The 25810-nt window shown below is 49.7% G+C and overlaps 1 long non-coding RNA gene across 5 annotated transcripts; it reads left to right on the top strand.

The window, feature by feature from the left end:
* The first annotated feature begins 459 nt into the window (after positions 1 to 459).
* On the top strand, positions 460 to 25684 carry LOC102152479. 5 transcript variants are annotated; one of them, XR_005370089.1, is made up of 6 exons: positions 14406 to 14799; positions 15750 to 15880; positions 17415 to 17462; positions 21211 to 21323; positions 22525 to 22673; positions 23891 to 25677. It is a non-coding gene; the product is annotated as an uncharacterized LOC102152479 (long non-coding RNA). The 5 variants fall into 5 exon arrangements; XR_005370090.1 differs by having other exon boundaries at positions 24410 to 25674; XR_005370087.1 differs by lacking the exon at positions 14406 to 14799 and adding an exon at positions 460 to 515 and having other exon boundaries at positions 22525 to 25684.
* The last annotated feature ends 126 nt before the right edge of the window (positions 25685 to 25810 follow it).

The raw sequence follows: 25810 nt of genomic DNA, 5'->3' as shown, positions 1-25810 counted from the left end.
ATGGCCCCTGGCGGGGCGGGCCAGGGGAGGCTGCTGTGTTTGCAGAGCCTCGAGGCCCCTGCTGGGCCCGGCGGCTTCTGAGCTCACTGCCGCACCCTGGGCTCTGCCGTCACTCGGTCTTCAGTTTCCTCGTCCGTCAAGGGGGCATGAAACACAAACGTGCGGCTCCTCGCGTGGCTGTTGCAGGTTCAATGAGATCACGCATCGAAAGCGCTTCACATTCGTGCCTGGCCCGGGGGCAGCGCCCCAGAAATGCCAGCTGCTACCATTTTTCTTCCTCGGGGTCACAGGCACGAAGGGTGTATCCCCCGCGTGGCGGCGCGGACCCCGTCGCTTCTCTGTGCCTCAGTCTCCACGCCTGTAGAATGGGGTTTTGCCCGCCTTCGGGGTTGTGGGTATTCGCGCTGGGGCTGGCACAGGACGGCCACCGAGGCCATCCGCCTCGCCCCCCTGAGCTGGGTCCCGCCGAGCGCCGAGCGCCGTTGCCCGCGATGCGGAGGACGCGGCGGTGGAAGGTGAGCGGATGCGCGGGGCGGGTGCGTGGAGGGCCGCCCGGGTTGGCGCCAGGGCACCTCCCGGCTCTGCCCGCCCGGGGCGCGGGGCGCGGGGCGCGGGGCGCGGGGCGCGGGGCGCGGGCGGATGGGAGGGGCCGCGAGCGCGCGGGCGACGGGGCGGCTCCGCGGCCTCCCGGGCCCCCGCCCCGGGCCGAGGCCCCGGCCGTTCCCACGCTCGGCCTGGGCCGGGGGCGTTCTCGGGCGGCGTGGCCGCGCGGGCCTCGGCGGCGGAGGCCGGGCTGTAATTAGCGTAATTGCGCGGCTCCCCGCGGGCGGCAGCTCCGGACCCCGCTGGGCCGCGCCGGCGCGGGGGGGGGGCGGGGGGGGGGAGAGGGCAGGGTCAGGTAGAGGAGGGGGGAGGGGGGAGGAGGAGGGACAGGGAGCCAGGGGCCGGGGGCTCCCCCCGACGCAGCGCGACCCGAGGAGGGGCTGGGGGACGGGGTGGGGGCGTGCAGGGCCCGGGGGCTCCCCCCACCGCGGCGCGGCCGGAGGAGGGGCTGGGGGGGCTGGAGGCGCTGGGGGGGAGACGCGGGAAGGGGCGACCGCCAGCCTCCACCGAGCCGGCCGGGAGAGGGGGCTCCGACACGGATCCTGATCCGCCCAGCAGTGTGACAGGTGCGCGTTCGAGGCCCAGAGGGGTGAAGCGACTGTGCCCAAGGTGACGCGGCGGGCGGGTGCGCCTGTGCCTCAGAGAGGAGGGAAGTGAAGACTCCGTGCGCGGCCAATGCTCCTTGGCTCCCGGAGTACCTGGAGTCTACTGCACCTTGCCTTCCAACCCTAAAGCCCATCCCTGATCCTTCGGTTCTTGGCAGCCCTGCTCATAACCCCAGATCCTTACCACTGATACAAACCACACGGAATCCTTCTGGAAAAGGCAGGTTAAAAAGAAACAATCCATTTCAAGCTCTCATCTCCTATCCTAAAACCAACCCAAACTTTAACCTAGCTCACACCTAACTCCCGAGTTAATCTTGACCTTGGCCCCCTGCCCAACTCTCCAACCTTCTCTCCCCACCACTGTTCCCACCCCCCCCACCTCCAAGTAGCCTCCTTTGAAGGTCTGCTAAAGTCTCCTGAAGCTTATTTCAAAGCCTCTGGACCTTTGTACATGCTGTGGCCCCCCCAATTGGAACATCCTTCTCCTGGGGCCACTGGGTGACCTCTCACCTGTCACATCAATGGTAAGCCGTTTGGGTTTCCACTCCCCACCCGTGCTATCTTTTCCCCTGGCCAGGCTTTCCAGAGACTCTGAGATCTCAGAGGATAGGGTTCAAGTCAGCTGGAAGTAGAAATTGGGAGGAAAAACAATTAATTGCCTGTGACTAATTGAATGAATGAGCAAGTAAGGAAGCGAATGAATGAGGAATGAATGAGTGAATGAGTTATTGAATAAGCAAGTGAAGAGCTATCCTGAGCCTGAATCCTTAACTCTCTCCTTAGCCCTGACTCCTTTCCTGAGAAGGGAATGACTGAAAGACCAAGGGAGTCCCCCTCTTCCCGCAAGGAGCTCCAGATTGTTCATTCTATGTATGTGTGCACATGTGCGTGTACGCGTTGGCGCCCAGGACTTTGAATCAGATAAGCCTGGGGCCCACTCCTGGCCATCGTGTTTATCAGCTGGGTGACCTGGGCAAGTGACTTCACCTCTCTGGGCCTCCATTTGCTGGTCTAGCAATAAAACCCTCCATGGAGAATGCCCCTGCCCCCTACCCCCACCCTGACTCTTTGCCTGTGGCAGGGTCAGTGTTTGGTGCCACAAGAACACAGTCCTTGAAGGCAAGTGACACCAGCGAGGGTAGACAGCTGGGCTGCAGGGAAGGGAGACAGCCCCCTGGGTGGGGTGGGAGGCTTCACAGAAGATGTGAGAATCAGTCAGTTTGCTGCTGGGCAAGTCCTGGCAGAGGCAGCTGCTTGTTCAAAGACACCAAGCGGGGAACAAAGGTTGCTCTATTATTGCTGGAGGACAAAGTGGGAGGTGGGGGGTGGTGGCAGAGATTGGGGCTGGTGAGGGTGGTAGTGTCTGGATCAGGAAAAGCCTTGAGGGGCCTTTGGCTGCCGAACTGTATCTTGGAGGCAATAGGGAGCCATTGCAGATGTGAGCAGGGAGGGATGGTTAGATCTGGGCTAAAGCAAGATCACACTGAGCAGCAATGTGGAGGACAGCATGGAGGTGACCATGGTGGGAAGCAGGGACGTGTTGAGTGCCTACTATGTGCCAGGCACCGTTCTAAATGCTTATCTCTTTTAATTCATTTGACCCCCCAACACCCATACACAGTAGGTGCTCTTGGAATCTTCTAGAAATACCACCTGGAGATTAAAGTCTCCCATGTTTCCATCTCCAGCCTGCACCTCCGCACCGTTGGACCCATATGCCTAATAGTCCACAGGTTTCTCTGCTGGACCTCTAACTAGAACCCTCACCTTCCCATGTCTGAAAACTCTCTTCCCAAAGCTGCTCCTCTCAGCCTTCCCCATCTCAGTAAATGGCAGTATCATCCTTGAAGTTGCTCAGGCTAAAATATTGGAAGTCATCCTTGTCCACCCTCTCCCCGCCTTTCCCCCAGTCCTTATATCCCACCCATCTGTGGGTCTTGTGCATCCTGACTTCGGCACATGTCCTCGGTCTGAGCACGTCCCTACTGCGGCCAGCTGGGCTGAGCCCCGTTTCTTGCCTGGATTACTGCTGGTGGCCCCGTTTCTGACGGGTCTCGGGGCCTTCCACCAACCCCCGGCCCTGGCTCCTCCAGCTGATTCTTCACACAGCAGCCAGTATGACCTTCAAATAGAAAGTCTGATTGGGAGGAACCGGGGGGGGGGGGGGGGGAGTCAGTGGTTGAGCATCTGCCTTCGGCTCAGGGGGTGATCCTGGGGTCCTAGGATCGAGTCCCACATCGGGCTCCCCGCAGGGAGCCTGCTTCTCCCTCTGCCTGTGTCTCTGCCTCTCTCTCTCTGTGTCTGTCATGAATGAATGAATGAATGAATGAATGAATGAATGAATAAACAAATAAATAAATAATTGAAAGAAAGAAAGTCCAATGGGGTTCCTGCTCTGCTCAGATCTGTCCCTTCAAAGTCAAGGTGGCAACAAATAGACAAATAGCAGGGAGTCCCTCTCTGCCCAGCTTCGTTTAGGATTTCTTCCCTACTCCACCCCTGTCACTCTACTCCAGCCACACCAACTTCTTTGCCAGTCCTCCAACACGCCAAGTACCTGTTCCCCTCAGAATTCTGCAGTCGCTCTTCCCTCCAGGTGGAATGCCATCTCCCCAGGTGCCCATGTGGTTTACTCCTTCGGATTTCTGCTCGACCATGACCTTCTCAGTGGGATCTATTAATGGGACATTAGTTGCCCTATTTAAAGTCAAAACCTTCTTCCCCCCTATGCAGGTGTTCCCTATCCCTTTCCCTGTGTGTTTATAGCACATATCACCATAGGAAACATTTTATATATATATGTATATGTGTATATATGTGTATATATACATAAAAAATATATACATATATATTGTTTATACATGTGTATACATTGTATTTGTATATTTGTATACATATTTGTATATACAAATATATATTTTTATATATACACATATACACACATATATGTATATGTGTATATATAAAAATATATATACACATGTATATGTGTGTATATATAAGTATGTTATATATTAAATGTATACATATATGTATATATGTATATATACATTATATATACACTATTATATAAATACATTATATATAATATAGAATATACATATTATATATACTTTATATATGTATATGTGTATATATAAATATATATATTGTTGTTGTTTATTGCCTTGCTCTCCTTCTGTCCCCACTCCCCCAAACTAGAATATAAGCTCCACGAGGACAGGGATTTTTGTTTATTTGCTTCACTGCCGTACCCCCAGAGCCTAGAATTTTATATGCGGCCAAATAAATTGTTTTGAACGTCAAATTGGAATCTCCACTTTACAGGTGAAGAAACTGAGGCCCAAAGGGGTTAAGTAGTTTGCTTGACATCGCACATTAGTAAGTGACTGGGCTGGGATGAGGAGACCAGAATCTGAGCAGTGATAGCAGAGAGAGGGGACTGGAGGATGGATGACAACAGAGGCTTCCAGATGGGCTCGGGTGATGGGGCCAGAGCCTGTGAACTGACTGCTGTACTGGCAGGGAAACCTGATATTGTGGGACCGCTCAGGGTTGACATGAAGGTTAAACTAGTCTGGAATTGACAACACATTGTATAGATAGCAAAAAAAAAAAAAAAAAAAAAAAGATTTTTCTTGCAAAGCTATCCCATGAATTTTTAATTCCCGGCAATTGTCCTGTCCTTCTTCACCCTTGACACGGAGGCATCTACTGCTTCTTAGCGGAGGCAGATTCAGCAGCTGACAAGAACCTAATCCTCAGCCTGACTTTTTAAGTGGATATTTTGAAAGAGTAGAACAGACATAGAGTTTCAGAATCCAGAATTTCAGAGTTTAAAGAGCGACACCCTTGGGAGGGATAGAGAATTTTTCTAAATGTCTCCCCCCCACCCCCAAACCCGTCTCAACTTCCTTTTACATGTTAAGACCTGGAATCTGGCCAAACGGAGCACAGACTTTTCACTCTGAGCCCTGGAAGAAGGGAAAGTATGAGGTATGGCAGTGATTCTCAAATTTGAGTGTGCATCACGATCACCTGCTGGGTTTAGTCCAATGTGGATAGGTGGTCCCAGCCCCAGTAACTCCCACATTGGTCAGGCCTGAGAATTTGCATGCCACAAGTTCCCAGGTGATGTTGACCACATGTCAGGGGTGCTCTTAGCCACCACACACAGCAGCCTGTGGAGCTCACCCCTTCCAGGATGCAGGTATGGAGAGGGGAAGGCAACAGAGGGTTTCCAGGACCCCAGGAGATAGGGGTGTATAAATGCTTGGGAGGACTGTGGGCCAGAGAGAGCTGGGGTCAAAGGAGAGGGTGTGGAAGCTGTGACCAGGAGCAGTCACAGGGCAGTGGGTGCCTGGGTACCTGGCCCGAGGACCAGTGGGATGTATGCATCAGCACAGCTATAGAGGGCGGACACCCAAGAGAAGAGATGGGCCTGGGGGCATCTGTGGGACCACAGACCCCCTTCCCACCCTGAGGTTACTCAGGCCTTCCCTCCATCTTCCCTCTCTGATGTTACCCACGAGAAGGAAAAAAGGGAGTGAAAAATCCTGAAAGATTGAGCATTTTATCCTAAAGAAGCCAAGTGAACCCAGAATAGCACAGTTTAGAATTTCTTGCCAAAACTCTATTGATTAATCCTTCTGCTCCTGTGAGGGCACGGGGACGTGGCCCCACAGCTGCAACAAGGTGGTTAAGAACACAGGCTGTGGAGTCACTTAGTGGCGATGCAGCCCTGGGTGGGAGACGCTTTCCGAGTGCAGGCTGAAGACGGAAATGTCCTCCACTTAGGGGATTGAGAGGTTTCAGAGAAATCTTGCGTGTGGTAGAATGTGCAGAGCCAGGGCCTGGCACAGAGTAAAGATGCAATAAATGGTACTTACTGTTATTATGGGTTGAAAAGATTCTTTCTCTCCAATTTGCCCTTCTCTTTTCCTCCTTCCTCAAACGCTTTCTGGCACCTCCTATGCTCTGAATTAGATTTTGCCCTACAAGGAGGAATCAGGCAGCTGAGACAGTCACAGACTGTGGGCTGAATGCTATGTTGGGGTATACCCAGGACACTGGGGGATCAGAAGAAGCCTCCTGGGGGCACCAGGGTGGCTCAGCAGGTGAGCATCTGCCTTCAGTTCAGGTCGTGATCCCAGGGTCCCGGGATCGAGTCCCACATTAGGTTCCCTGTGGGGAGCCTGCATCTCCCTCTGCCCCTCTCTGTGTGTTTCTCATGAATAAATGAATGAATGAATGAATGAATAAATAAATAAATAAATAAATGACAAGGCTTCCTGGAGGATGGGAGGGATAGCTTATTTAGCTCGGTTTGTAGAAGCTGGTGACAAATCAAAAAAAGATGTTTTAAAGAATAATAATCCTTGGGAAGGAAAAGTAAAAATGATAAATTCCTCCCTTAGGGTTCAGAAATACATTTCTAATGTACAGCAGTTTATAATGGGAGGCAGGAGAGCACAGTAGATAGAAATGACTTGGAATCTAGATTTTGAGGTTTAACAAACTGAGTGGCCTTGGGCCAGTTACTTAATCCCTCTGATCCTCAGTTTTCCTTATCTGTCAAATGAGACTAAAGATGCCTATGTGATCCATGGGTCAGCCATCGGGATCAAAGGAGGGCAGCCCAGGCAAGGAAACTGGGATGTATTTATTTGCTCATCAACTCCAAGTTCAGGTCAGGAAGGTGGGTCAGGGCAGTTTCCTCTCCACCTGCACCCAAAGCAAGGCTGCCGCTTGGCATTCTGGATCTTGATGAACCAATGATCATCTATCTTCTCCACTAGCCTAGGTGCTGCTTGGAGACTGATCCCAGCTGTTCAGGGTGTCCACTTTGGAAAATAAATAGTTTGGCATCATAAATAGAGCTGAAGACCACCTGCCTTTTATTTTTTATTTTTTTTATTATTTTTTTAAAATTTATTTTATGATAGTCACAGAGAGAGAGAGGCAGAGACACAGGCAGAGGGAGAAGCAGGCTCCATGCAGGGAGCCCGATGTGGGACTCGATCCCGGGTCTCCAGGATCGCGCCCTGGGCCAAAGGCAGGTGCCAAACCGCTGCGCCACCCAGGGATCCCCCACCTGCCTTTTAACATGGGTTCCTTGATATTTAGAGAAACCCCCGCATTGGGAGGTATGTACGGAAATGTTCATAGCAGCATGTTCATAACAGCAACAAACAAACAAACAAACAAACAAACAAACAAAAAACAACCCTGGAACATCCCAAATATCCACCAGGAGAAGAATGCATGAATGATTGTGGTGTGTCCTACAGTGGAACGGAACACAGCAGTGAAAACAAATGACTGGCAGCTCATGACGTCCAGGAGCCTGAGGATGATAATGTTGAACACAAAAAGCAAGTCGCAGCAGGATTCACTCACTATGATCCCTACCTACAGTTCACAAATAGGCAAAAGTATGTGGGGTTTTTTTGTGTGTGTGATAGAAACACATATGGGAATATAATTTTTAGGATAAGGAATGACAAACACAATTCAGAATAGTGGTTTCTTCTGTCCTGAAGGAGGGAAGGCCCCAGGGCAGGAAGGACACGTGGGTAGCAGAAAGGTGGCTGGGTAGGCGGAGGGGTGCAGGAGTCACCTCCGCTCCCTCACCTTTATGGTCTATATGTGCATTATAAAATTTTTTTCTGTACTTACACAATACTTAATACAACAGGGCAAAATCTCAACTAAGAAGCTCCACAGGGAGGGACCCATGGGGGCAGGGAGGATACAAATGGCTCAGAAGAGGAGCCCCTGGGGCTGCAGGACTGTGGGTCTCTAGGACCTGCTCGTGGAGAGTGGGGCATGTCTCCCTCTCCAGGACTTTTCCCATCGTGGTGTTTCCAGGATCCATTATCATCACAGGACTCAGATTTCCCTTCCCAAGTCCCTCCATGCAGGAAACATAGGGCCCCAGGTTAGGGAGGGAAGAAAACAGATGTTCACCCGCTGATGAAGAGGCTTCTGAGTTCTACATCAGGGTCCTGTGGATTTTCTTGCTTTCGGGGCATCACGGGACCATCGGAAAGAGTCAACAAGATGAGGCCTGGAGAGCCCCCAAATGGAGCTCTGGTGCCCAGCAAGTGCTCAATAAATTTCAATTCAGAGAAAGGAAATAGGCCTTAGTTGGATTCCCTGCTCCCTGCAGGGGGGGGCCTTAGAGGTGGGGCCAGAAGAATCCTTGGGATCCTGGCTCCTCTGGCTGGGAAAGCCAAGTTCAAGTCACCAGATTTTATTTACAGTGCCTGTCACCCATTCACCGAGGGGGGCATTTGACAGGATGAGCACTGGGTGTTATTCTGTATGTTGGCAAATTGAACACCAATAAAAAATAAATTTATTATTTTAAAAAAAAGATTTTATTTACAAAGCTCCTCAAGAGCTCAGCAGCCTGGCATAGTTGAGATAGGGGGCATATTCTATGGGAGTGTTCCCTTGTGGTTGGGGAACCTCTCTGGTGGGAGGTTTCGGGTGGCACCCAGCCTCAGGTGCTCCCCTCTGGGAGCTGCAGCCTTTCTCACACAGGGAGCCTGGTTCTGGATTCCAGAGGGGGTGTGGTGGGGGGTCGGAATCAGGAGCAGCTGCCAGCACTCAGGGCTCTAACAGAGGAAACCCCGACTCCCCGCAGCCGTGGGCCCTGGGCAGGTCCCCTTCTCCTTCCGTGAGTCTCAGATTCCTCAGTGGTGAAGTGGGTGTTGAAATGCCCTCCTCACAGGGCAGCTGTGAGGGATGAGAATGGCTATAAAGTGCTGAGGACAGTGGCCCCCCCAGTCCCGGGGCTGGAGCCTGGTTTCTTCCTCTTCCTCCTTCTCCTCCTCTTCCTCCTCCTTCTCCTCTTCCTCCTCCTCCTCCTCCTCCTCCTCTTCTTCTTCTTCTTCTTCAAAATATTTTATTTATTTATTCAGGAGAGACACAGAGAGAGGCAGAGACATGGGCAGAGGGAGAAGCAGGCTCCCTGCGGGGAGCTCAATGCGGGGACTTGATCCCAGGACCCCAGGATCATGATCTGAGCCAAAGGCAGCTCAACTGCTGAGCCACCCAGGTGTCCCCGAGCCTGGAGGTTTCTTGATCAGAGCCAATGAGGGGGCTCAGACTCTGACCCTTGAACCTCCCTCTCTCCCCCTCCTCCATCATCTGTCCTGCCCTCCCCCTTCCCTTCCCCCCACCACCCCTCAGCTTCTATCTCTCCTTCCCCTGTCTCTCCCTGCTCTCATCTCCTCCAGTTTAGTGGCCTTCAGGGACATACCTTTGTCCTCCTAGGGGCCCCACCCTGCCAACAGGAGGTTTTGAGACTGAATGTTCCCGGGGCTGGGTGCAGTGAGATGAGCTTCTCCACCACTGGCTTGATGCCCACGCCCTGCCCGTGCCACTCCTGGTCAAGGTTACCCTCACTCCACCTAACCGTGGCCCGGCCAAGGCCTGTGCCTGGCTGACTTTGAAGCATGTTGACTTGGGCTATGGGTGCCAGCCAACTAATTGCTTCTGCTGTGGTCCATCCCATGTTTCTCTGTGCCAGCCCGTTGAGTTTCCTGGTCCACAGGCAAACATCAGGCTGTAAGCACTCCTACAGGGGTTATGTGAGGCCCAAATGAGCTGACGCATGCGAAGGGCTTAGAACACAGCCAGGGTCGTGTCAGTGACAGCTGTTAGGCAGCTTCTTCCATATTCTGTCATAAAGCTGCATGTAGTTCTGAGTCACCTTGATAAGAATCAAAGCTCCTCACTCGATTTCTGGAATTAAGTCAATCGCAGATGGAGAATTCCTTGGATTCAAGGGAGGCCAGATGCCGAGATGAGACCCTGTGATACCGTCACCAACACCCTCTACGTGTCTTCTTCCCCCCAAGGAAACCATGACAATTTGCCAGGGTGAATGTACTTGGGGGAGAGGGAAAAATCCAGATCTTTGGGATATCTGAGTCCTGAGTTTAATATAGTCCCTGGGGACACAGGGCCACTGTAAGGGAGCCCGGTCTTCTCACCACCCCACCACCATGCTGCTCCCTGATGACACCATGCTGATGAGATTCAGTGACACTCTAGGTCACCTGTTAAGATATATGCATGCCTGGGTAGGAGATGCAGACCACAGACATTCAGGGGCTGGTACCTCGTGATGCTTCCGGAAATCTAGAAGTACCTTGTGATGCTTCTGGAAACATGTCAAGTTTGCTGCATTGTGACCGCCCGCCTCCCCTGTCAAAGAAGGAGCACGGCATTTGGTGGGCCTATGGAATTTGGTGGCATGGTTTTCCATATTTGGGTAAGTTATTCCTACCCGTTTGCCAAGTTATCCACAAGGCTTCCCCTTGGAGTAGGGCCCAGAGGAAGAGAAGTTTCCAGGTGGCGTAGGCTGTGGCGCAGGCAGCTGAGGCAGATGGGTCTATTGACTCAGCACACACGGTGGTGCTCAATGAGGGTGAGCGTGTTAGGATGTGGTGTGGGATCCTATGGCAAGCCCTGGTTGGAAGAATCACAGGGAAGGCGCTTGGTTGTTGTGTTGTTGTTTCAAACAGTACTACTGAGGTATTACATCCGCGCTGAATAAAATGGCGTGTATTTAATGTGTGGAATCATAGAAGTTTTGATTCATGTGTGTACTGTGAAACCATCACCATAACCAAGCAAATGAACAAATTCATTACCCCCAAAAGATCCCTCCTGCCCTTCTGTAATCCCTCCCTCCAGCCTTTTTCTCTGTCCCCAGGCAACTACCAATGCATTTTCCAATTTTGAAACGTTTATTAAAATGGGATCACCCAGTCAGTACCCTTTAGGTCTGGCTTTTTTTTCCACTCAGGATAATTATGTGTAGATTTCTCCAACTGGTTGCGGCCCCTTCTTTTTTTCTTACTGCATAGTATCCTTTGTATGGATATACCAGGTTGCTTACCCACTTGTCTGCTGATGGACAGTTGGGTTTCCAGCTTTTGGCTCTTATATTTAAAGCTGCTTGGGCAGCCCGAGTGGCTCAGTGGTTTAGCACCACCTTCAGCCCAGGGCCTGATCCTGGAGCCTCAGGATCGAGTCCCACATCCCATGTCGGGCTCCCTGTGGGGATCCTGCTTCTCCCTCTGCCTGTGTCTCTGCCTCTCTCTGTGTCTCTCATGAATAAATAAATAAAATCTTAAAAAAATAAAAAAATTAATAAAAAAATAAAGCTGCTCGTGAACATTCAGGTATAAATCTCGTATGGACATATTCCTTGGAACTGGAATGATCAGGTCATATGGTAGGTAGATGTTTACATTTTTATTAAATGGCCAAACTGTTGCCCAAAGTGGTTATAGCATCTTATATGCCCAGAAGTGTTGTAGGGGAGTCGCAGTACCTCCTCATCTCTACTAACCCTTGCTATAGGTCAGTCTTTTTAGCTTTACCCACTCTGACATGTCCTGGCATCTCACTGTGGATTTAATTTGTATTCCCCTAATGACTAATAATGTTGGGTATCTTTTATGTGCTTGTTTGTGATCCATATATCTTATTTGGGGAAGTGTCTCCTCAAATAGTTTGTCCATTTTTTTTTTTTTTTAAGTAGGCTCCATGCCCAGTGTGAAGCCCAATGCAGGGCTCTAACTCATGACCATGAAATGTCCACAATAGCCAAACTGTGGAAGGAGCCTCGGTGTCCATCGAAAGATGAATGGATAAAGAAGATGTGGTTTATGTATACAATGGAATATTCCTCAGCTATTAGAAATGACAAATACCCACCATTTGCTTCAACGTGGATGGAACTGGAGGGTATTATGCTGAGTGAAGTAAGTCAATCGGAGAAGGACAAACATTATATGTTCTCATTCATTGGGGGAATATAAATAATAGTGAAAGGGAATAGAAGGGAAGGGAGAAGAAATGTGTGGGAAATATCAGAAAGGGAGACAGAACATAAAGACTCCTAACTCTGGGAAATGAACTAGGGGTGGTGGAAGGGGAGGAGGGCGGGGGGTGGGGGTGACTGGGTGACGGGCACTGAGGGGGGCACTTGACGGGATGAGCACTGGGTGTTATTCTGTATGTTGGCAAATTGAACACCAATAAAAAATAAATTTATTATTAAAAAAAAGATCTGAGGTGAGATCAAGAGTCAGACACTTAATTAAGTTTTGAATCCTTTATAATTTTGAATCCAAGTTCTTTATTGACTGTATCATTTGCAAATATTTTCTCTTAGGCTGTAGACTGTCTTTTTCATTCTCCTAAGAGTGTATTTCAGAGAGCAGACACTTTTATTGTTTAGGAAGTCCAGTTTATTGATTTCTTTCTTTTATGGATTATGCTTTTGGTGTTGTAGCTATGAAATTGTTGCCTAAGCCAGGACCACAGAATTTTCCCCTATGTTTCTTCTATATATTTTATATACATTTATATACATTTAGGTGCATGAATCTACTTTGAGTTACTTTTTACTTGTGATGCAAATGGTAGATTGGAGGGTATGTGTATGTGTGTGAGTGAGGGTGGGTATGTGTGTTTTAACGTACGGATGAGCACTTGTTCTAGCACCATATGTGGAAAAGACTATCTTTTCTCCATGGATGTCTTGTGTATCTTTCTCAAAAATTGGTTGTATTTATATGTGTATTTTTGGACTCTATGTTCTGCTCTAATAGTGCATTTGTCTGGCTTTACACCGATACCACACTATCTCGATTACTGTGGCTTACTTTGAAATGAAGACATAACTGATACCTTTATCATACCTTTTTTTATGAAAAAAAGGGAAATCTTTGTGTATGCATATATGTGTGTGTATATATTTTTTTTAATTCATTTTTTCGAATAGGTACACTTGCTAAGAAAGAACTTTTATTTCCCTCAGAAAGTGAGTGCTTACATGCAGCTTTCCCTGGCCCCACCCTTTCCCATCTCTAGGTGCTGTTGATCAAGGCCGAGGGAGATAGAACTAACACCTCCCATCCTCTAGAGACAGTATTTTTAAAAATATGTCTTGAGATCACACTTAGCTTTGTAGTGAGCTTACTGTTGATTCATTTAAAGCTTGCTATCAACTAAGATTTCTTTTTCTGTCCAAAATGATCCTGCTAAGCCAGATCAAGTCAAACCCTCTGTAGTGAGCAATGTGCATGTTATAATACATGATTTTTGATTAATCATTATGTGTCAAGCCTCATGCTAGGTATTTTACATTAATAAGTTATTATTATGGCTACCACATACTGAACACTTTTAGTATGTGTCAGACATTGTGCCACACATTTGTTTTTAATGCTATGGGAATTTATTGGCTAATGGAACTTAAATGTCTAGGAATTGTAGGGCTTCAGGCACAGTTTGATCAGGCCTCAAGCTCTGAATATTTGCATACTTCATTCAAGCCTTACAACAACCATTTTATTAGTCCCACCTTTTTGTTGAAGACCCTGTGGCTTTTAGAAATGACATCACTTTCCCAAGGTCATCAGCCAGAAGAGACATCAAGGTCTCGAGGAACAAATGAACAAATTTCTGTCAGTGGCACCACAGGCCTCCCAGTCACCCAGGCCTGAAGCCCAACCAGCCCGACACCTGGGTGCTCATAAGCTCTGCTGATTCTCCCTGAAGGGTCCCCCTGACTTCTTAGTCTGGGCTTCCCAGCCCTCCCCAGGTTGGCCTGAGCCCACTCAGTTGCGTCCTGGGGACCCCTCCTCCTGCTGGCCTGCACTCTCCACTGCGTAGGTGGTAAGTTGACAGATAAGTGAGGAATGGGACCTGGATCTGCCTGTCTCCAAAGCGGGGCTATTCCCTCTGTGCTCTTGGGAGAAAAGTCTTGTGCATGAGTAGTCTGGGGCCAGTCCTCCAGCCCGGGCATGATGACCCCTGTGTAAAGGACTTTTAAAGTTATAACGCACCGATCACATGTAAGGGTGGGGGTCAGTACTGTCACGATTGCACGACTGCCACTGCCTGGCTTGCCAAATCTAATTTGGGAGGCCGTAGACTGGCTTCACTGTATCCGTGATTGATTTGGTTACATGAAACAGAAGCCCGCTCCAGCTCCTTTAAGCACCAAGTGTAATTCAGTATGAGGAGTCAGGGCTATCTCACAGATCTCAAGGGCAGGCGGGTCACACAAGGACCTCACTCCTGGGGCTGGCAAGCCATCAGGGTGGAAAGCTCTCTGGGACTGCCCAGCTTCTACCCTCCAGCCGCCCCCGCTTTTCTCAGCCCACTGGCTTCCTTCCTTTCTCTTAGATGAGCATTCTAAGCAGGTCTCCTCTGCGCCTATCCGTTACCTTGCCTGGCCTTGGCCTGGGCCTCACTGTCTGGGCTCTCCTCATCCTAATTGTAAAGTTTGGGAATGTGATTGGCCCAGCCTGGCCCCTGGAGTGGTTCCCTCTGAGGCAGGTGCCCGCCTCTGGCCAGTCAGCTGGATGAGGAGGAGCTGATGCCTAAATGGGCCTCAGTCACCTTCCCGGCCCACGCTGGGGTCAAGTAGACACGGACTAAGCAGGTACCCAAGAAGGAGCCTACGTCCCTTTGGCCTGTCCTGGGGATGAGGAGGAGGCCAGCTGGGTCATTTTTCTGCCTCACCATTTCTCAGTGCCAAGCATCATCAAGGGTAAGATTAATCTATCAGAGATCCCAGCGCCTCCGGAAACTCCAGAAGATTCTGGGAAGTGAAGTATGTATGGCTTGTGCTTTGGGGGCTGTTTCAGGCTCCTGGGGACTTGCCTACTTGTTTTTCTTAGTCCCTGAAGGGTGGCTTACAGACCAATCCCGAGGGATTTCCTGTCTTGCCTCCTGAGTCACTGCCCAGAAACATGACAGATAAACCTGTGGCTTTTGACCAGTTACTTCTCCCGCTGATCCCATCTGGTCTCTGTGTTTTTCTTTGCTGGGTGTGGCTCTTTGAACCATAGACTTCTAGAAGGTCAGGACTGGAAGGCCATTGCATCCAAATGCCATCCACCTCTCAAATAGGGAAATTGAGACACAGAAGAGGAGAGGTGAATAAATGCAAAGACACCCAAGGGTGGTCCGGGAGGGGATTTCAGCGAGTGTGTGAACAAACATGATGTTGCTCTCACGGCTGTGTTTAAAAAAACTCCACGATTGCCTGGGCTATGGCTAAAGTCACTGAAGTAAAATAAAGACAAACATGAAATAAATAAGTTTGTAATTTATTTATTTTTAAAGATTTATTTATTTATTTATTCATGAGAGACACAGAGAGAGAGGCAGAGACACAGGCAGAGGGAGAAGCAGGCTCCATGCAGGGAGCCCGATGTGGGACTTGATCCTGGACCCCGGGATCACACTCCGAGCCAAAGGCAGATGCTCAACCTGATGAGCCACCCAGGAGTCCCTAAGTTTGTAATTTTTATTGGAGAAGGCAAAGCTGTTTGCCTTGGCACTATGGCATGAGTGAAGTTTAGGAAACACTGCATTGATGAATAAGTGAGTGAACGAACAGATGAATGAATGAATGCATGGATAATGGACAACAGTGGACTCTTGGGTTTCATTTCCTTATAGACTCAGAATCACTGCCCAGTTCTTGCCTTTTAGGTCAAAGGCACCAGCCTAGCCTCGCAGGTACCGTGCCTCTTACCATATGGGACAACACTGTTTACCATGCTGGTCTCACTGCTCAGATCAACAAATTCTAGCTTCGGGGGCAACTGACTCTACCTTCCAAGGTGGGTGTCTTAGGGTCTGGTGGCCCAGCTGCTTTGGGGGATTTGTCCTTAATCTTATAGCAGGGAGGGTCTTGAGGAACCAGATGGGGTCTTTGGCTTCCCCTCGGGATCCCTAAATGCCAGCTCTCCTTCTTGGCAAAACCCTGGGCCTGAGCCAGGCCTGAGTAATGGAGGGGAAACCACCCTGGATGGAAGTGGGAAGGCCTAAGTGACCTTGGGCAAGTCCCTACCCTCCTGCACTGGTCTCAGATGCTTCCTCTGATAAACAGAGTTTAACTCCACTTCATCGGTCTGTTCACCCAATAAACCATCTACTGAACTCCAACTACATTCCTGGCATTTGCTTGGCACATGGGCAGACAAACAGAGGACTCAGACTCAGCGCCTCGAATAACCTGGTCAGGTGGGCTGGGGGAGAAGGAACGTAGTTTGGTTCCGTGCCAGGTGGCGTGGACAACCCCCACCAGACCTGGGATCCCCAGAGCGTGTCTGTCCAGGGAGAGGAATACGTGATTGACTTGGCAAGATTACAGGGCTGCACCCAGAAAGGTGTTGGACCTTGAAGTGAAGGGCAGCCCTGGCCCAGCTCCAGACTGGAATCAAGCAGATCCGGGTTTCAGTCCCTAGCAAACACCAATCAGAGCCAGTAGTTTCATTCTCTAGGCCTCAAGTGTCTCCTGTTATCAAAGGAGGATGATGCCCCCAAGCTCCTTAGGACTTAGGAGGTCCCATGAGATGGTAGAAATATGGCAAGAGCGTGGCACAAAGGCTGGCACATAGCATGTGTGGGCCCATCGTCCAAGCAGGCGCTGGAGGAGCCGGATGCCTGCCCCTCCTCTGGGACAGGACACACCCGCCCCTTGCCTCCCTTGGCTGCCTCCCAGGGGCAGGCTTTCTGGCTAAGGCCCTCCCATCTCTTGAAGATTTGCCCCAGCTCTCTCTTGATCCCATAAGTGCTATGGTGGGCTTTCCTCCTCCCAGGCTACAGCCCTTCCCACCCCGGACCTCTCTACTTTCCCCAATCTGACAGTGACCTTCGTATGTGCCTGAGCCAGGGAGGAGACCGGCAGGGCTGGAGCCCCGGGGTGGGGGGGACCCCTCTGCGGGGAGAGCCTGGCAGGCTGCAGATTCCTCCAGCAGTGGGGCGGCACTGGAGCTGCCTCCTCTTGCCCTACAGCTTGCGGAGGACAGAGTGATACCCTTCCTCCGTCTCGGAGGCAGGACTGGCTGGCTTCCTAGAAGGCTCCAGGACAGGCCCAGCGTCAGACGCACCCAGGGGAGGCAGGAGGAACCTGCTGGTGGTGGGAGCACACGGCGTCCTGGAACTCCAGGGCAGCAGTGCAAGGACAGGTTCGCCCACATTCTTGGCAGGCCCCGGGGATTGCAAAGCACTTTCTGTTTTTGTCACCATCTGCCAGTCCCTTACTCTGCCAAGGCCACAGTGCATCAGGCTTTGCAGAGCACCCAGCCCATCCAACTGTAGTCTGCGTTCTTTACAGCGTGACAGATGCGTATCCCTGGCTCTGTTTTACAGATGAGGAAACTGAGGCCCCAAGAGGAAGAATCACACGTGCAAACTCAGGTGGGCTGATGGAAAGGGATTAACATTTCATCCAGAACATGCTACACGCCGGCCCCGTTCTGTACAAGCACCATGCCTCCTTTCACCAGCCCAGCAAGATGCCCTGTTCATGTTTTCCCCATTGACAGACGAGCAGACCAAAACCCAAACTGGTGAAGGCGCATGCTTGGGGTCCCAGAACTAGTAAGCCCAGAGCCAGGATGTGAACGTCGCTCTGCCGGGCTCCAGGTCCCGTTGTGCTCATCTCCCCTCCACGGTAAAGGCAAGGAAGTGGAGACCCAGAAAGGCTCCAGCTGGGCCAAGGTCGCACCGCTGGCAAGTGGCGAAGCTTGCTTTCCACCCGGATCTACCTCCAGAACCCCTGCCTTTCCCGTGAAACTATATTGTCTCAATAACTTGTTTTGTGAGTAACTGGCTGATAGCAAATGGCCACAAATATGACTCAAAGATATAAAGACCCAGGACAGAAAGGAACATGAGGTTTTTAAAAAAATATTTTATTTTTTTATTCTTGAGAAACACCGAGAGAGAGAGGCAGAGACAGAGGCAGAGGGAGAAGCAGGCTCCATGCAGGGAGCCCTATGTGGGACTCGATCCCAGGACCCCGGGATCACGACCTGAGCCCAAGGCAGATGCTCAACCGCTGAGCCACCCAGGTGCCCCAGGACGTCCTTGTTTTTAAGAAATACATATTGAAGGATTTAGGGGTAAAGAGGTAGCGTGTCTGTAACTTTTAACTGTTTCAGAAAAACCTATAGATGCCCTGCAGAAAAACACACAGAAGGGTAAAGCAGAAGTGTTAAAATGTTAACATTTGGGGAATTGGGGTGAAGGGTATCTTGGAATTCTTTGCACTATTCTTGTAATTTTTCTACAAATGATGTCAGAAGCACGAAGCAAGTGTAAATTAAAAAAAAATGATTCTTGTTCGGGGCGGGGGAGAAAGTCGATTCAGGATCCAAACTCTCTCTCGGAATTACTCCCTCTCTTGGTGGAGGCCGCTCCCCACCCCTCCAGATGACATCTGCTAGCAGAGCCTTCTGGGACACCTGGGGCCTTGGGCTTGGACTTGCCAGCTCTGCCCTGTTGGGTCTCCGGTGTCAGCTTCACTCCCCATCACTTCTCTGCTGGCATAACCGGTCCAGCCTGGCTCTGGGTCCTGAGTGTGCGTGGCTCCCGAGCAGTCAAGGCCTCTGATGTCCAGGCTGTCCCCTCCGAGCCCTTCTCATCCTGACCCCAAGCCTCTCACCATCCATGTCTTATCAATGCTTGGATACGCCCCCACTGGAAACTTCTGATGCTTACCATGACCCACAAAGGCCTTGGGGGAGTCTGGCCCTCTAGGCGTCAGTCCCATAGGGAAAATGGAAATCACACTGGGTGTTTTAAGAGAGAAATCTTAATACTAGGACTTGGCCTGACAGTATTGGACAAGCGGAAAAGCAAACGGTGAGCTGTCTGAGGCGTAATTGCAGGAAACAGAGCTGCTCCTCGGGATGGGAGGACAGAGGGAGAAGCTGAGATTATTAGAACCTAGAGACTGGAGCCCCGACCCTGGTGAGGGCACACCTGTGGCAGGTGCTGCAGCTGCCAGCCGGGCCACAGGGAGGCTGCTTCTGGGAAGGTGAAGACCAGTTGTTTCTGGGTCTAGTTGCCAGGGTGAAGGGCTGTTGGGTGGTGATGTTGCCCCAAAGGACTAGCCAGCAAAACCTCAAGTCCTCTGCCCTGCATCCCGTCTTGTGCCCCTATGGACACAACCTACCATGGAAACGTGTCTCAAGACAGAAGAGAAGAGGTGGGTTTGGGGTTAAGAGCTAACAGTGTCATGGGAAGGGGTGGCAAGGGGGGGTGTCACTGGGCAGAGAGACTGTGAGGTCCTCTCCCTAGATACACCTCACTGTCGTTGCCCCAGCACGGCTCCCACGTCCCTCTATGAGGGGACGTCCCCTCCAGCACCAGGAGGAAGCCTCTCGGCCCTGGGGTCGGCTTCCACGGGGTGTTCACCCTGGGCAGAAGATTCGAGAAGCAGGCTCCAGCCTCCAATCCCACGCTCTTGCTCTTCTCAACCCAGACAGGAAGAGCTCCCTGTCTGACTTGAGAGGAACGGCCTACTGTCTGCCTAGAGGGAAACTTTCATGCGCTGGGTCGACCAAGTTTTATTTGAAGTTTTACACGAACGTTTACTTAAAGAGAAGATTTTAGAGTTCTGGAAAAAAATTTTTTTTTCTCTCCTATGTATGTTGACTCTTGCAATTGAATGCCTGGCCCTTCAAAGCAATTTTGCTTCGGACTCTTTCAAGAGTCCAATTTGACATTCAGCGGCGAACAATGACTTCTTTCTCCAAGCCTGTTCTCCACCACCCCCTCAGACAATGAGTGAAGGGCCATTAAACAGCAAGAAACATTTGGGCGAAGAAAAAAAAAAACCCTCAATTTAAAAATTCCCAATATTATCCTGCTCCAATAACACAAATTGAGTACTAACTATGCGCTTGGCGCCACGCTGAGCACGACAGCCAGCATCCTATTTGTCCTCTCAACAACCCTCTGGGGAAAGTACAAAGGTTTCTATGACTTCAGAGCCTGAGTTTTTTTTCCCCCACTGTGCTCCACCGCCCTTCTGGGGCCAGTTCTATCCTTTCACCTTATGGAAAAACAGAGACGAGGAAGGGGCTGAGCAGACCAGTAATGAACACAGGTTCTGGAACAGTTCAGCCTTGGGCAAGTCCCTGAACCTCACTTTATATGAAGTGGGGGCGTTGTAAGGATTTGAAGATAACCCATGGGAAGTTTTTTGGCACAGGCCTTACCAAACAACAGGTATGTGATAAATGGCAATACCGTTTCTACTGCTACTGGTAAAAACAATAATAAACAATGTTTACGGACTGGTTTTTAGGTCTGGCACAGGGCTGAGCACTTTACATGTGTTACATGTGTTAATTATTATTTTTTTAAAGATTTTATTTATTTATTCATGAGAGAGAGAGAGAGAGAGAGAGGCAGAGACACAGGCAGAGGGAGAAGTAGGCCCCATGCAAGGAGCCTGGTGTGGGACTCGATCCCGGGTCTCCAGGATCAGATCTTGGGCTGAAGGCAGTGCTGAGCCGCTGAGCCACCCGGGCTGCCCCTTTGTTCATTATTTTAATGCCCATGATCTTCCTCCATTCATGCTGGGATGCTCTCCCTCCATCTGCCCAGCCCGATTGGGAAACCTCACAGTTTCCGTGTTGTTCGAGCTGGGTGCCCTTCCCCCGGCCTGTGCATCCATTGGGATGGTTGGAGACGTCTATGCAGCCCATGGTGTTTTGTCAGTGGTCTTCCTTTCATTCAGCTCTCTGCGGGTTGTGTCGACGGCAGTTCCCAGTCTTCGTGAGGATGACCCCTTCTGTTATGTAAATGAGAAATCTGAAGGCTTTGTGATTTTGTTATTCCTTTGGTCATTTTTTTTTTTTTGGTCCTATTATTTTAGATTTAGCCAAGAGTCACCAGAATGGTACAGAGAGTTCACCAGCTTCCCTGAATGTGACATCATGTTTCATATCCATGGCACATCCATCAAAACTAAGACATTGATGTTGGACAACGCTACTAACTACAGATTTTATTTGGATTTCACCAGTTTTTCCACTAGTGTCTCTTCTCGGTTCCAGGATCCCATTGAGGTTCCCGCACTGCATTTGGTCACCACCATGTCTCCTTAGGCTCTTTCACTCTGTGACCGTTTCTTTCTTTGTTTGTGTTTTAGGACCCTGGCTTTCGAAGAGCACTGGTCGGGTCTGCCGTAGGATGCTCCTGAGGCTTTGTTCCAGGTTTCTCATGATTAGACCCAGGTTGTGGATTAAGGAGAATGTCACAGAGGTGGGGTGGCCTTCTTGCGTGCTATCCGGGGGTATATGATAGCTACCTGTCTTGTTGCTGCCGATGTTAACCTTAATCACTTGGCTAGTGTAATGTCTGCCAGGTTTCTCCACTGTAAAATTGCTATTTTTTTCTTTTTTTCTTTTCCATACTCTAGAAGTGAGTCACTAAGTCTGGTCCTGGGAGTGGGGAGGTTGAGTAAGAATTAAGCTTTGCTTCCCAGAGGGAAAAGTATCAAAGAATCTATGGACATCTTTTTTTTTTTTTTTTTAAGATGTATGTTTTTATTCATGAGAGAGAGAGAGAGAGGCAGAGACACAGGCAGAGGAAGAAGCAGGATCCATGCAGGGAGCCCAGTGTGGGACTCGATCCTGGATCCCAGGATCACCTCCTGAGCAGAAGGCAGACAGACGCTCAACTGCTGAGCCACCCAGCTGTCCCTAAGGACATCTTTTAAAGCCTCTATGGTGATTAACATTTTAAGATCCTTTTGAGGCTAGGCAGATATTTTATTTCTCCTTAAAATTTCCCCTACTGTTGCACATGCATCAGTGACCTTGCCTGTGGCAGTTAGCTACGTGCTGTAGAAGAATACTTTTAACATAAAAAAAAAAAAAAAACCCACCATGGTATCCATTGTTTGTGAAAATTTATAATGTCAATAAGCTATTGTGAAATCAGTTTTTATACTGTATAAACCACAATAAAATCTACACAGTCTAGCTGGATTTAAAACATATTGTATTCATGGGTGACTCAGAGTTGGGACCCACCACTGAGGCCACATTGGTTTGGAATTATTGAAATACTTCTGCCCTCATTGGTAAATACTGACTGCTTCCACCCTATTCCAAGTCCCACCCTCCCTGAGTCTTTGGTGATTTCTCCTCATGTCTCCACAGTTAAAAAAAAAAAAAAATCTAAACTCTCCAGACATTTCAGTTATGAGTACACATTGAAATTTGCTATAATCTCACTGCAAGGGGAAAAGTCTCCAGCAGGGCAATTAGAAGATTCACCCAAGGGAGAGACATTTTGTGGGCAAAGAAAAAGACTAGAATAATTTTTGTTAGATTAGTGAGAAAAAGAGAATATTGCCTAATGGTCAGTAAAGCGGGAGCATGGGCTTTGGAAATGAGTTTGGGGATGATTTTATGGATTTGACACCATTCCGCAACTGAAGCGCTCATTTTTGCCACAGGACTGGAGCCCTCCTCACCCTTCATCCCCAGCTCGCGGCTCGGAACCTTCCATTCTGTGCTGGACTGACTCGGAAATACTTTGAAGAGAACGCAAGTTTTGCATATATACACAAGACCTGTTGAATAATCAGCCTGCAGTACACTTCAGGTACAGTTTGATCCGCCTCAGAGAAAGCGGGCTTTTGATCCAAAAAAGAGCTAGTTTTGAAAACCAGTATAAAATAAAAGTCCTGGAATAGTCTAGCATCTGACAATTTACCAAGCCTCACTTTTTATAAATTAGGGGTGTTTTGAGGATTTGAGATAACGGAGGGGAAGTTTTTAGCACTGTGCCTGAAAAATAATTTGATAAATGGGAAGGCTCTTCATAACAATGATAAATATCCATTGACCAGTTACTATGTCAGGCACAGGGCTCAACAGTTTACATGTATTATTTATTTTAATCCCCACAATAACTATGAGTTAGATGCTTTTAGTATCACCCCCACTTTACAGGTGATGAAATCCAGTCTCAGAGAATTCAAAAAACACATCTCAAGTTCACACAGAAAGTTGATGGAGCTGAGGTTCAAGCCCAGGCAGCCCGACATCAATGGCTCCATGATAAACACACAGCACGCACGGGTGCTCACTAATCCCTGGCAATAGCTCGAAAGCCTTCCAGAATTCTATAGCCCTCAGGTTGGGAGCTTCTGCTGCAGACTACACAGAGACCTTTGGCTTTTTATGAAATATTTCTGACATCAGCAGGCTTTGGTACTTATTTTTATAACTTTATAGCGAGAGGAAGACAGATAAAAAGGCACAGAGATTCACGCAGTTACCCAGAACAAACATGGAATAAGACACTTGGCAGGCAGAGTGTAACTGTTTAGAAACAGTCATTGGGCAATGCTTCACCCCACAAACACTGTCTTGGGGTGCCCATTGGAGAATGACTATCCAGTCATCCATTTTTTAAAAAGATCTTATTTTATTTGAGAGAGAGAGAGAGTCAGTGAAAGAGAGAAAAAAAAAAAAAAAAAAAACCACGAGCGGAGGGTAGGGCAGAGGGGGAAGCAGACTCCCCGCTGAGCAGGGAGCCCAATGCGCACTTGATTCCAGGACCCTGGGATCATGACCCGAGCCAAAGGCAGACGCTTAACCATCTGAGCCACCCAGGTGCCCCAGTCACCATTTCTTAGATCTCACAAAACTTCCTAAAAAGTCTGAAGGGAACAAACCACGTGCAACCCTCCCCACAAACAACAACAAAAATGGGGCTTCTCCTTAATAAAAATAAAAGTGGGGGGTGATCTGCTGAAAACTGTTTTCTGCTTTAGCATAAAAGATGCCAAAAATTTCCTCTGGTCTCTCCTCCAGAGGGTAAGAAGGGATGGAAGGGCTTTCCTCCAGGACCCACCCCTGGTCCACCCCCACAGGTGAACTGTTTTGAGTTTCTAAGTTCTGGCCGTGCTTCGGGGCAATTCAACATCTCTTCTAAAAGGAGTTACCCGGATATTTGGGACCTGGGACTGAGAATGAAGCGCTGGCTCCAACAGTGGGTGACCTGGGACCCTAACAGGCAAGGCCCACAGGTGACTGGGCCCTGTCTGGTTGGTGTAGGGGGAGTGGTGCCCACAGCCCCTCACTGCTTGGGGCAGGGGCAGGAGAGCCCCTGGGCAGCTGGAGTGCAGCATCAGAGTGGCAGGACAGAGGCATCACATGACCGCCTCTAGACTTTGAAACTCTTGTCCCCACCTTGGGAGTTAAAGTCAAGTAGGTTCACTTCTCTCAGATTTTAGAAGCTTCGGCTATTCTTGAAAGGCCCAAAGTGGTCAGAGTGGCAGGGGGGTAAGGCACGGCCCACAAGAGGTGATCCTGGGCTCTCTGCTCATCCAGGTGCTCGAGTCAGCAGGTGCTTGAGACCGTTTATATTCAACTTGGATAAAACATTTTAATACCCTGCGAGTTTGTTCCCAGTTTCAGAAGTATACAATGGCCTCCTGCCACATCCACCCCGCCACCACCTCCAGGGGAGGATGAGTGCTGGAATGGGGACTTGGCAAGACTCAGCACTCCTGGTCACCGAGTTTTTCTGGTCCCCATCACCCATCCGTGCTTAATTCACGGGAACCCACAAAGCCCCTTTGTGTGGGGCCAGCCGGAGCCTGGGCAGTTGGAAGGGCCTGGGCTGGCGCTGTCCTCGGAGTTAGCAGACAGAGGTACATCTACTGATGAGGCTGAAGCCAGAAAAAACAGGTCTAGGAGGAAAAATAACCTGCCACCAAAAAGCGCCAGTCTTATGGAAGAGGAGTATCGCATTTGACGATCACTCAGGCAACACAACGGGACTTTCATTATTCATTGTTTCAAGACAAAAGATCTTTCTGTTCTGCTTCATACTGAACCATTTTTAAATTACCTGGAGATGGAAACCAGTTTTGAGAGCCCTAGGAACAACGTCTGTTGGTAGCTTGCACCCACCTGTAACCAGGGCTTAGCTCTTCAGCCAAGACGGCCAAGGCTAATCCAAATCCCTCAAGAAGGCACAGCGAATAAAGCCAATTTTGCTGAAGATTTCACCGGAAGATGGAAGACAGGGTGGCATTGGGCACCCCAGAGCACAACTTACACAAATGCTGATCAGACTCCTCCTACCCCAGAAATTTCCATCTTCGCTTCTGGCTTCCGTCTCCTGTTGCCCCCTCGCCCCTGCCCAGCACCCAACTCCCTGGTCCTCATCTTCCCTTCTCCTCACCCCCCACCTCTCCCCAGCTCCCCAACCCCCAACCCCCCTCCCCCGCCTCTCGGCAGAGCAATGTAGAGATGGCCTGGCTCCCCCCACTGTGCCAGCATCACCCCTCCCAGCAAATAGAAGCCCCTCTTTCCGGAGCTTGAGCATCTACTCTCCTTGGTTTGGGTTGTGGGGCACATAGAGAAATAATTTCTCCCTGTTATGGAAGCTTTTTCTATTCCCTTTGACATCAGTAAACAAAAATACCATTTATCCGTCTGCCAAATCTTCGAACATGAACTCAGTCTGTAGAATTCCAAGGCAGAAGACAGTGGTGAGAGAGGCAAGGCTGGAGAATCAAGTGACAATGCGCTTCTGCGGGGCGGGCTCCCGGCTTTGGTCTGGTGGCCTGGCTTCAGCCTCGGGTGGGGCCTCATTCAGCTGTGTCCCAGGACTGGCACCTGGTCAGGTGTCAACAAATGTTTGATGGGCAAATGCTCTCGGGTACGCCACCTCACTTCTCAGCCTCAGTTTGGTCATTTGCAAAAGGAGGGCAATGATCCCTT

Source organism: Canis lupus, chromosome 15 (assembly GCF_011100685.1).
Source record: "Canis lupus familiaris isolate Mischka breed German Shepherd chromosome 15, alternate assembly UU_Cfam_GSD_1.0, whole genome shotgun sequence".
In the NCBI taxonomy this organism is placed as follows: domain Eukaryota; kingdom Metazoa; phylum Chordata; class Mammalia; order Carnivora; family Canidae; genus Canis; species Canis lupus.
This window is presented reverse-complemented; position numbering and strand designations above follow the sequence as displayed.